This window comes from Coenobita brevimanus, chromosome 102, assembly GCF_032717465.1.
Source record: "Coenobita brevimanus isolate Jiangsu-jjx chromosome 102, ASM3271746v2, whole genome shotgun sequence".
Classification (NCBI taxonomy): domain Eukaryota; kingdom Metazoa; phylum Arthropoda; class Malacostraca; order Decapoda; family Coenobitidae; genus Coenobita; species Coenobita brevimanus.
This window is the reverse complement of record NC_137055.1, coordinates 19,826,325-19,836,876: the sequence shown is the minus strand read 5'-3', so window position 1 is coordinate 19,836,876 and position 10,552 is coordinate 19,826,325. Positions and strand designations below refer to the sequence as shown.

Here is a 10,552-nt window from a genome sequence, read left to right as displayed (position 1 = left end):
TCCTTTCTCTTTACACCGTCCACTACTTCTGAAAGATCCATCCAAGTGCCACAAATTTTTCTTACCCCATTCGGTTTCCCCGTCAGCTACCCAGGGGCGGATCGAACATATAGTGAAAGGGGGGGGGGAGAAGGAGGTTTACATACAGATGAAAACCCTTATCAGTAGGGCCATCGTAGGAGTTATCGGCTTGCATCGCCTTGAATACATTGATATTGAACGTTAAATATTTTCAGCTACGTGCCAACAGAAATACCACGTTGAGTACACCGCTTCCCGTCCGATCAGCGAAGTTAAGCAACGTTGGGTCTGGTTAGTACTTGGATGGGTGACCGCCTGGGAACACCAGATGCTGTTGGCATCCCTACGTGTCAAGTGGGGTTGGTGGAGGATTAATGCCCCTCCCTGTAAAACAATTAACTCTAAGCCCTTGACCACCCCGTTTGGGATACATGGCGTCTGGCAATGAATGAATGAAACATGCCTATACAGTAATAAAATTTTTGCTGCTGCTGCTGCTGCTGCTGCAGATTATTATTATTATTATTATTATTAGTAGTAGTAGTAGTAGTATGACTATTATTATTATTATTTTTTTTTTATTATTATTATTATCACAAGAGGAACTTTTCGAATGTTAGGGTTTGGATATAGTTTTCACTGAACCATTTACGACTAGGATGCTCTCCTAAGCTGAAAAAATCGTCTGGTCGCAGCAAGCATACATTACATACTATGATATTGGGCTGGGTACATTAACACAAGGATAATTACAAAATGAATGACTTTACATTCCCTCTTCTGTCTTTCTTTCATTCCTTCCTTCCTCTTCCTTCTGCCTATGGGTGACTCTACACTGAGTGACAAGCCAAATGGTTTCCTGTACACCAGGAAACCATTTACAACGCTAGGTGGTAACCATAGAGCCAAATTATGGCTCCTGATGGTTTAGTGGGTAATTACTGTAAGGCTCTCCAGTCGGATTGAGCATGTGTAGGTTTATATCCATGGGATGGTTGGGGTTTATTGCTCGCGTAACGCCACTCAGGGATAAGTGAGGCATGTCGCTTTTATCTTAAATGTCAGGATCAACTTGCTTAGTCCCGTGCTTCCACGTTCCTCATGAGGCAACATAGGACTGGATCATGGATGGATGGATGGAGCAATGGCAACAGAATGAAGAGAGAAAATTAAGACTGAGGTGGAAAGATTATGTTCATCAGTGTATAATAAATGTGTTTGGAGGGCGGAAAGTGATACATTGTTGCTATGGATGCCTGGACGTGTTTTTGTCAGTGTTAGTGTTTACGAAATTGACGATAAAATTTCTAACACATTGCAAAGGAGAGAAACATATATGTTCTTATTCTCACTGATTCAGATGCTCTACCTTTGCACCCCTTTCTTAGCGATTTAATTGGTATATTTAACCTACCTATTCTCCTGTAAGTCATTTATACCTTTGCACCATCAACATAAATTACACACAATCGTTTTAAAATTCATGACAGCACAGAAAGTAATAATAACGTATCACTTGTAAAAAATAAAGAGGAAAGGAAGAGATACAAGAGAGCCACCGAAAATGAAGAGAGGAGGTCCCTTAAGCCTGTCTTCTCATCTCTTGGCCTAGATTTTCGTCCTCGTATTGCTTATTTTAAGTATCGCAGGGGAAGAAAGAGACAATGCTGAGGCGCCACTTCCTTTTCAGGGCACTTCATTGTGATTAGCACCATTATTCAATATTCATCCATTGTTACAGTTCAGCATATATATATATATATATATATATATATATATATATATATATATATATATTTTTATGTGAGGAAAAAGGAACCAAAGGCAATGAGCCCGCAATACTGTTCCCTCCAAGAAAAAAACAAATACAAGAGAGAGTCAAATTCAAGATACATTAATTTCGAGATGCCTGGACAGACTGCGTTTGAAAACTTGGAGATCATAGGAAGCAGGAAATAAAGACAGAGGGAGACAGTTCCAGAGCTGACCTGTTGCATAAATGAAGGACTGGGAGTAACGGTTGACCCTTGCATTAGAGAGTTGGACAGAAAAGGGGTGAGAGTTTGCTGCTAGACGGGTGCTACGCGCCCGTCGTAGAAGTGGAGGAATGCATGCAGACAGTTCCGAGGACCAGTGACCATTGAAGTAGCGATAGAAAAGAGATAAAGATGCAACACTGCGGCGAAGAGACAGAGGTTGAAGGGAGTCAGTAAGAGGGGTAGAGTTAATGAGACGAAAAGCCTTTGACTCCACCCTATTGAGAAGAGCTGTATGTGGGGAGCCTCCCCAATATGAGAGTTGTACTCCACACAGGGACAGATAAAACCCCTGTATAGAGTCAACAATTGTGCAGGGGTAAAGAAGGAACGGAGTCGGCTTAGCACACCCAATCGCTTGGAAGCAGATTTTACAAGAGATGTAATATGATCTTTCCAAGACAAGTCCCGAGCAAATGAAACCCCAAGCATGTTCAGTGATGATGCAGGATTAAGTTGAGTATTATTAAACATAAGTGGGTATACCTGTGAAAGATTTTGTCGGGTTGATAGGTGCAAAAACTGAGTCTTTGATGCATTAAAAACAACCAGATTATTTTTACCCCAGTCAGAGATACGAGCCAAGTCAGACATTAGGAGTGCCATAGCCTCATCCCTTGCCTGTTGAAGTAACTGCTGAGATGGACATTGTGGGAATCAAATTGAAAGGTGAAGGGTGGAGTCATCAGCATATGAGTGGATAGGGTTAGATGTACAGCTTAGAAGGTCATTGATGAATAAAAGGAAGAGAGTTGGTGATAGGACAGAGCCCTGAGGAACACCACTGTTACTAGATCTGGGAGAAGAACGATAGCCGTCTACAACAGCAGCTATAGAACGACCAGAAAGGAAGCTAGAGATGAAGGCACAGATAGAAGGATAGAAACCGTAAGAGGGCAATTTGGAAATTAAAGATTTATGCCAGGCTCGATCGAAAGCCTTTGAGATGTCAAGTGCAATGGCAAAGCTTTCGCCAAAGTCCCGAAAGGAGGATGACCAGGAGTCTGAAAGGTAGGTGAGATCACCTGTGGAGCGTCCCTGACGGAATCCATACTGACGATCAGAAAGAAGGTTGTGATAGGAAAGATACTTTAAAATTTTTCTATTAAGAATTGACTCGAAAACTTTTGAGATACAGGATGTTAAAGCAATTGGACGATAGTTAGAGGGTTGGGAATGGTCACCCTTCTTCGGGACTGGCTGAATGAGAGCAAACTTCCAGCAAGAAGGAAAGGTACAAGTTGACAAAGGCGAAAGAGTTTGCCTAGGCAGGGAGTAAGCACAGAAGCACAGTTCTTGAGAATAACAGGAGGGACTCCATCAGGCCCATATGCCTTATTAGTACTGAGGCCAGCAATGGCAGAAAATACATCAGCTGAAGAAATTTTTAATGGTAGCCATGAGGAAGTCAGAGGGGGGAAGTGAGGGAGGAACAGCACCGGACTTGTCTAAGGTGGAGTTGGAGGAGAAAGTCTGAGCGAAGAAATCTGCTTTATCAGTAGAAGAAATATCTACAGAGCCATCAGAGTAGAAAAGAGGAGGGAAGGATGATGAGGTAAAGTTGTTAGAAAGGTTTTTGGCAAGGTGCCAGAAGGAGTTGGAAGAGTTCGAGTTAGAGAGTTGAGAGCATTTTGTAAGGATGAAATTATTTTTAGCAGAGCGAAGAACAGACTTAGCACGATTCCGGGTAGAAATGTATAAAAATGTGATTCAGGGGTGGGTTAGCTCCGGTACCTTTTATAGGCCCTCTCCTTGTTGCGGACAGCATTAGAACAAGTGTGATTAAACCAAGGCTTTCGTGCATTAGTCAAAGGATATGAGAGAGGAATGTATGCTTCCATGCCTGAGAGAATAACCTCCGTAATGCGCAAGGCACACCCAGATGGCTCCCGGCCATGGAAGCAATAATCATTCCAGGGAAAATCAAATAAGTACTGCCTGAGGTCCTCCCGATCCGCAGCTCCAAAGTGCCAGAGATGACGTTTTTTTGGGGGGTCCGCAGGCCGTACCGGAGTGATAGGACAGGTTAAGGTGATAAGGTTGTGATTGGAGGAGCTCGATGGAGAGAAAAGATTAACAGTGTAAGCAGAAGGATTAGTTGTAAGGAAGGGATCAAGTATGTTGGAGCTCTCTCCAAGGCGGTCAGGGATACGGGTAGGGTGCTGTACAAGCTGCTCTAGGTCATTAAGGATAGAAAAGGTGTAGGCTTGTTCACCAGGTGGATCAGTGAAAGGAGAGGAGAGCCAAAGGTGGTGGTGAACATTGAAATCTCCAAGAATGGAGATTTCAGAGAAAGGAGAAATGGATAGAATGTGTTCCATCGTAGAAGTAAGATAGTCAAAGAATTTTTTATAGTCAGTAGAATTAGGAGATAAGTAAACCGCACAGATATATTTAATCAAAGAATGACAGGAAAGCCGAAGCCAGAGTGTAGAGAATTCAGAAGAATCGAGTTGAGGAACACGAGAGCAAGATAAGTTGTTGCGTATATATACACAAGAGCTACCTTTGGCTTTGAAATGAGTATAGAGAAAGTAGGAGGATACAGAAAAGGGTTTGCTGTCAGTTGCCTCAGACAGCTGAGTCTCAGTTAGGAAAAGAAGGTGAGGTTTAGAGGAGGAGAGGTGGTGCTCAACAGAGCGAAAGTTAGAGGAAAGGCCACGAATGTTGCAGAAATGAAGAAGAAGAGAGTCAGACAGTGGTTCCAGGCATCTTGAGTCGTCACCGGGAGAGGGGCTGAAGGTGGGGGCATTTATGGTCCCCCTCCTGGGGACTCCGAGGCTATGTTAATCGACGCCATTTTTTTGAAAATTTTGAAAAGGAAGTGTGGTTTGTACTGTGCATGTAGTTTGGTGTTGATAGTTGGAGAAACTTGTATTGGAGAGCATGCTGGTCTACTCTCTGTGTTACTGAGACACTGAAAAAGTTCAGCAAAGGGGGATGGTCGGGACCTAGTCCCGAGGACTGATGAAACGGGAGCTCCAGCTCTCCCTGTCATCAGCTTTCCATCCACCTTGGGAGTACTGCCTTGCTCGACTGGTGCTACAGTCTACTCCTAGCATGATGGAAAAATTTCAATTTTGAGCCAAGCACGACTGAAAGGGAAATATTCTATGATGTTTATAAAGAGTATGATGATGTTAAAAGACTATGCTCAATAAAAATGATTATGGTGCAATAGGAGAGTGAAATCGCTGAAGAAAGAATCATAAAAAAAAAATACACAACAAAGGCCATAAACCCTCCTCAGGGAATGTGGGGTCTGTGGGACCCCACGCTATTTTTCTTAGTGTTTTTCATATATTACTATAAGGTCTTGGGATCTGGTTTTCCCTCTACCTTCCTGACTAGTAGATTAGTTTAGGGAGGTGATGGGGTCAGTTCAGGATCTGGCTCTGTTTTCGCGATAAAGGGCCTTTGGGGTCCAGTGGACCCCACTTTACCTTACCTGTGATTATTTTCCCGTATATATATCTTCCATACAATTTTTTTTTTTTAATGACGTGCTTCTCTTACTGCTTACAGAAACATTGGCCATTACTGTACAGCATGCAATGATAGAACACTGGTGGAACATATCAGTGTTGGTATGACAGCCACTAATTTCAGATGGTATAAAATTTGTCAATGTTTTTTCATTTAATTTTCCATAAAATATTTCGTCACTTATATTTCCATACATTTTGTACTAAATTGAAGGAAATGGCCTACAGAAGCTGTGTAAAAGCGATTGTTTCAATAAAGTTGTAAGTATTTTTGACGATTTTTTAAAGATTGTGGTCTGACAGACCCCACATTACCTAAGTAAGGATAAAATTATAGGTTTACCTGAGAAGGGTAAAATAGCATGCAAATTCACGTTTATGGAGGAAAGAGAAAGGTGGAGAGAGGGTAACTTTCAAAAAATATCATACGCTAGTATACCGAGGAGCTTAAATGACTAACTTTTTAAAGTCTCCTGGCCACGATCGTGCCTCGCCACTTTGCGGGGGAGATTTTAATCTATGGCAAGAAGCTGGTGAATGTTATCAGTATTTCTCTCAATCTTTACTCATTTGATGGGTATTAAACAATCCAACTGAGAAGAAATAAACACAGATTTACGATTTAGTTAGGAGTGTTTCATGATTTAGTTAGGAGTGTTTATCATTTTGTATACAGAAATACATTTAATTGTAACACCACACACAACTTGCTACGCAACTTCCCATTATTATTACGGCTCTTGCATGGTAGGTAGAGGCCTAATATTGTGTAGACAGATGCGTATTAGTTCCTCTTGCATGGATATAATATACATACATACATACATATATATATAGCCTATTTAACCTATTGGCTCACAGGGGTGCTGGCGAGGGATTACACTGGGAGGGCACTAGGCGTACCGCTCTCCGCCTATCGGCTCATTGTCGCGAAGCTCATAGGTCCCTACCCGGGGATTCCCTACTTTATAAAGACTTGAAAAATCCCAGTTCTGTCTAATACTCTGGACACTGGGCTCCAATGGGATATATATATATATATATATATATATATATATATATATATATATATATATATATATATATATATATATATATATATGTTGATGGCCAGGTAGTTGAAGTACTTAGAGCAAAGTACTGGAGTTTACATTCTGAAGTAAAAAGGCTTGTTAGACGTGATAAGAGGAGACTATATGAAGAAAAGGCGACAGAGACAGAAATTAAATTAAGTAAAAATGACGGTCAGAGCACAACAGCAGCGTATCAGGCCATAAAGGAGTTAACTGGGACTGAAAAGAGAAGGAAGGAAATACCTGTACGAGATAGAAATGGTAATTTGATGACTAAAGATTTGGATATAAAGGGAAGGTGGAAAGAGCACTTTGAATTTGTTCTAAATAGACCAATCCCAGCTGAAGAGGACATTTTCCAGCCGAAAGAGATTTGCAGATAGAAACTGGGGATATAACTTTGGAAGAGGTAGCAAAATCTATAAAGGAGTTAAAGAATTTTAAGGCACCAGGAGAGGATGGAATACTCCCTGAAATGTAGGTGGAAAATGACGAGTTGATGAATGCTCTTTTGAAACTTTTTAACGTGGCTTGGGATAATGGTGGAGTTCCAGAAGAGTAGAAAAATGGAGTGATTATAAAAATACCAAAAAAGGGAGATTTAAGTGTGTGTGGCAATTGGAGGGGGATAACTTTGACACCTGTAGTTGCAAAAGTCTTTTCCAAAATCTTGTTGAACAGAATAGAGCCAGTAATTGATAAAATTTTAAGAGAAGAACATGCGGGATTTAGAAAGGGTCGAGGTTGTAATGATCAGATTTTTATTGTAAGGCATCAAATGCAACAAGCTAATGAGATGAAAATGCCACTTAGTATGTGTTTTGTGGATTTTGAAAAGGCGTTTGATAGTGTTTCACGTGGAAATATGTTGAAAATTGTAAGATTCTATGGTATACCAGAAAAGTTTGTAAATATTATTAGAAGCCTGCATGAAGGTACTTTTTGTAAGGTAATGGTGGGTGGTTCTTTGAGTGATGCATTTCCAGTTAGGTCAGGAGTGATTCAAGGAGGAGTTCGTTCGCCATTGTTGTTTGTTTTGGTTATGGATTATGTTATGAAAAAGGTTGTAAGGAGAACAGGTGCAGGAATTAACTGGAAAGAAAATAAGAAGCTGATGGATTTGGACTATGCTGATGATATTGTACTGATTTGCGGAAGTATTTACGAGATGCAGAGGGTGCTTGATTGTCTGGTGGAGGAAGGAGAAAAAGTGGGATTGGTAATAAATTGTGGAAAGACTGAAATTATAAATATGAACGTGGAGAACCAAATCGATTGTGTGATTGGGAATAATGTGGTGAAGAATGTAGAAAACTTTAAATATCTGGGAACGATTGTATCATCTAATGGATCATTAAACAATGAAATTGAGGAGAGGATTAGACAGGCTTGGCGAGCTGTTGGATTGTTGAAATCTGTTTGGAATAATAATATGCTTTCGGTACATACTAAAGTGAAAATTTACAAGTCCATGGTTTGACCAATTTTAATATACGGGCATGAGTCATGGTACAGTACAATAGCAACAGATTAGAAAGTATTAGGATTTGAGAATAAAATACTGAGAAGGATGCTTGGGATAAAGTGGCAAGACAGAGTTACAAATGCAAGAGTAAGGGATATTACGAGAGTGGAACCAGTTGATGAATATGTGAGACTGTCTCACTGGAAGTGGCTGGGGCACATATACAGAAAAGAAGGTAGTTTAATACAGGATGTGCCAGAGTGGACTGCTAGAGGAAGAAGAGGTAGAGGTAGGCCGAGGGAACCCTGGTTGAGGACGATGAAAAAAGAAACAGGAGAGGAGTGTTGGTGGGACCTGAAGGAGATGGCAAGAGACAAATATTGGTGAAGAGAGTTCATTGAGGCTCTATACATCCCGTGGGGTGCCACAGGAAATTATATATATATATATATATATACTAAATTGACAAACCCTTTTTTTTTTTTTTTTATGCAATTTCTCAGACTGGATCTACGGACCTGTTTGCAACCTGAAAGGACTAGTTCATGGTTAGGAATACTCTGTTACTCGTTTCTCTTTAAGGATAGACGAGTATTTTCCTGCTGAGAAAGAGAGAGAGAGAGAGAGAGAGAGAGAGAGAGAGAGAAGGCTATGAATGTTAATTATGTTACTGTGTACCCTCTCATAGCCAAGACAGTTTTGGCATTCTGTTCCAGTTAATGTTTACAATGATGTGAGTCAGTCAAAGGTGCCTGAATGTTAGTCGAACGGTCGGGGGAAATATAAAAATCGTCCATCATTACCATAGTAATAAAAGAAACAGATGAAACTGAAAATTGTAATATGAGGTAGCAGCCAGAGTGAAACGGAAGAAATACATCAACTGGAGATGCTAAAATTCTTAAAAGGATTCATTAGTTTCAGAAATCACTCGACGAAAAAGGGAAGTAAGTTTTGAGAATCCTCCCTGAAATGCTTCACAGCAGTGGTTTTGTTGATTCTAAACCATCTTCAGGCTATTGATCTATATATATGGATGGAAATACATGGGATACAGTTCTCCACTCTCATATACCACTCATTAAAGATGGGTCTCCCGCTCAGTACGACATCGAAAAAGAGGAGTGTTGAGTCTGATCTAATATTTGCTCCTATAAGTGCAAGGATGACTGACACATACACTGTAATTTATAAATGCTTAATTCTGCTTAACTAACTAACTAACAACACAAATAATTGAATAAATAAATGATCTGATACTGAATATGCATGGAACAATATAAGACTGGATAAAGCATGGAAATATGGGAAAGGAGAAAATATGAGAGAATTACACTACGTATTAACAATAACCAGAAATACAGCGAATAATAAAAAAAATATATAAGCTTATTAAAGACTGAAATACTCACCAAGTATTCCAATGAAAAGAGAATATTGAAGATTATAACCAAAAAGTATGTTTTAACCTTTTCGTTATCAATATGTTAACCCAACTTCCTACAAATAAAGCAGTATGTAGTCTGAGTAACATCAGAAATAAGGAAAAAAAAAAAAAAGCGTCAAGCACAACAAACTTTGCCCGAAAGCTATCAGCGTGCTCTTGCATTTAACCTTTCAAGGTCACTGAAGGTCATGGTGCCAAATGAAAGCCCATATGAGACTTCCTGTATCTTGATAATTGTAAATATATCATCATGCAGTTTCGAGTTATGGCCCCGTGAATATCCGTGACCTTGAGTTTGACCTCTGAAGGCCAATTAAGGTCAAAAGTCTTGGTGCTAAATGAAAGTCCACATGGAAGTTCCTTTATATTGATAATGGTAAATATCTCTATCTTCAACCGGTTTCAAGTTATAGCCTTTCAGGGTCACTCGATTGCCTCCAAAATTTAATCACTTTCTTTTGGGACCAGTGACCACATATCCTGGAAGTTTCACATAATTTCGTTCTGCCATTTTTCCGTAATGTTGTCAACAAAGAAACAAAGATACAAAGAACCTCGACCAAAAACAATACCTCACCGAACTCCGTCCGGCTGAGGTAAATACAGTATATGGAGTGTTACCAACCGAATACTCAGTGAAATACACCATAAATTCATACATCCATTATTCAAGCCTTCCTAACACATTACATTTAAAACACAGAAAAGTTGAATTTACAGAGGAAGGAGCGTAAATAGGAGGATGAACGAGAGGGGTAGAACCCTAACTTCAATAAATCTTTCTGAGTCCAAGGGTCGTATCCATTCAGGTAATTTCTGAATAAATGGAAAACGTCAAACATGGGAAAAATGCTGCAATCCACGCAGCTGTAACTAATGTGTGTGTGTGTGTGTGTGTGTGTGTGTGTGTGTGTGTGTGTGTGTGTGCGTGTGTGCGTGTGTGTGTGTGTGTGTGTGCGTGTGTGCGTGTGTGTGTGTGTGTGTGTGTGTGTGTGTGTGTGTGTGTGATGAAAATATGCCGGGCA

The 10,552-nt window shown here is 40.2% G+C and overlaps 1 non-coding gene across 1 annotated transcript; it reads left to right on the top strand.

The window, feature by feature from the left end:
* Window positions 1-242: 242 nt before the first annotated feature.
* Window positions 243-361, top strand: LOC145415488 (5S ribosomal RNA). Its single transcript, XR_013900088.1, has one exon. It is a non-coding gene; the product is annotated as a 5S ribosomal RNA (ribosomal RNA).
* The last annotated feature ends 10,191 nt before the right edge of the window (window positions 362-10,552 follow it).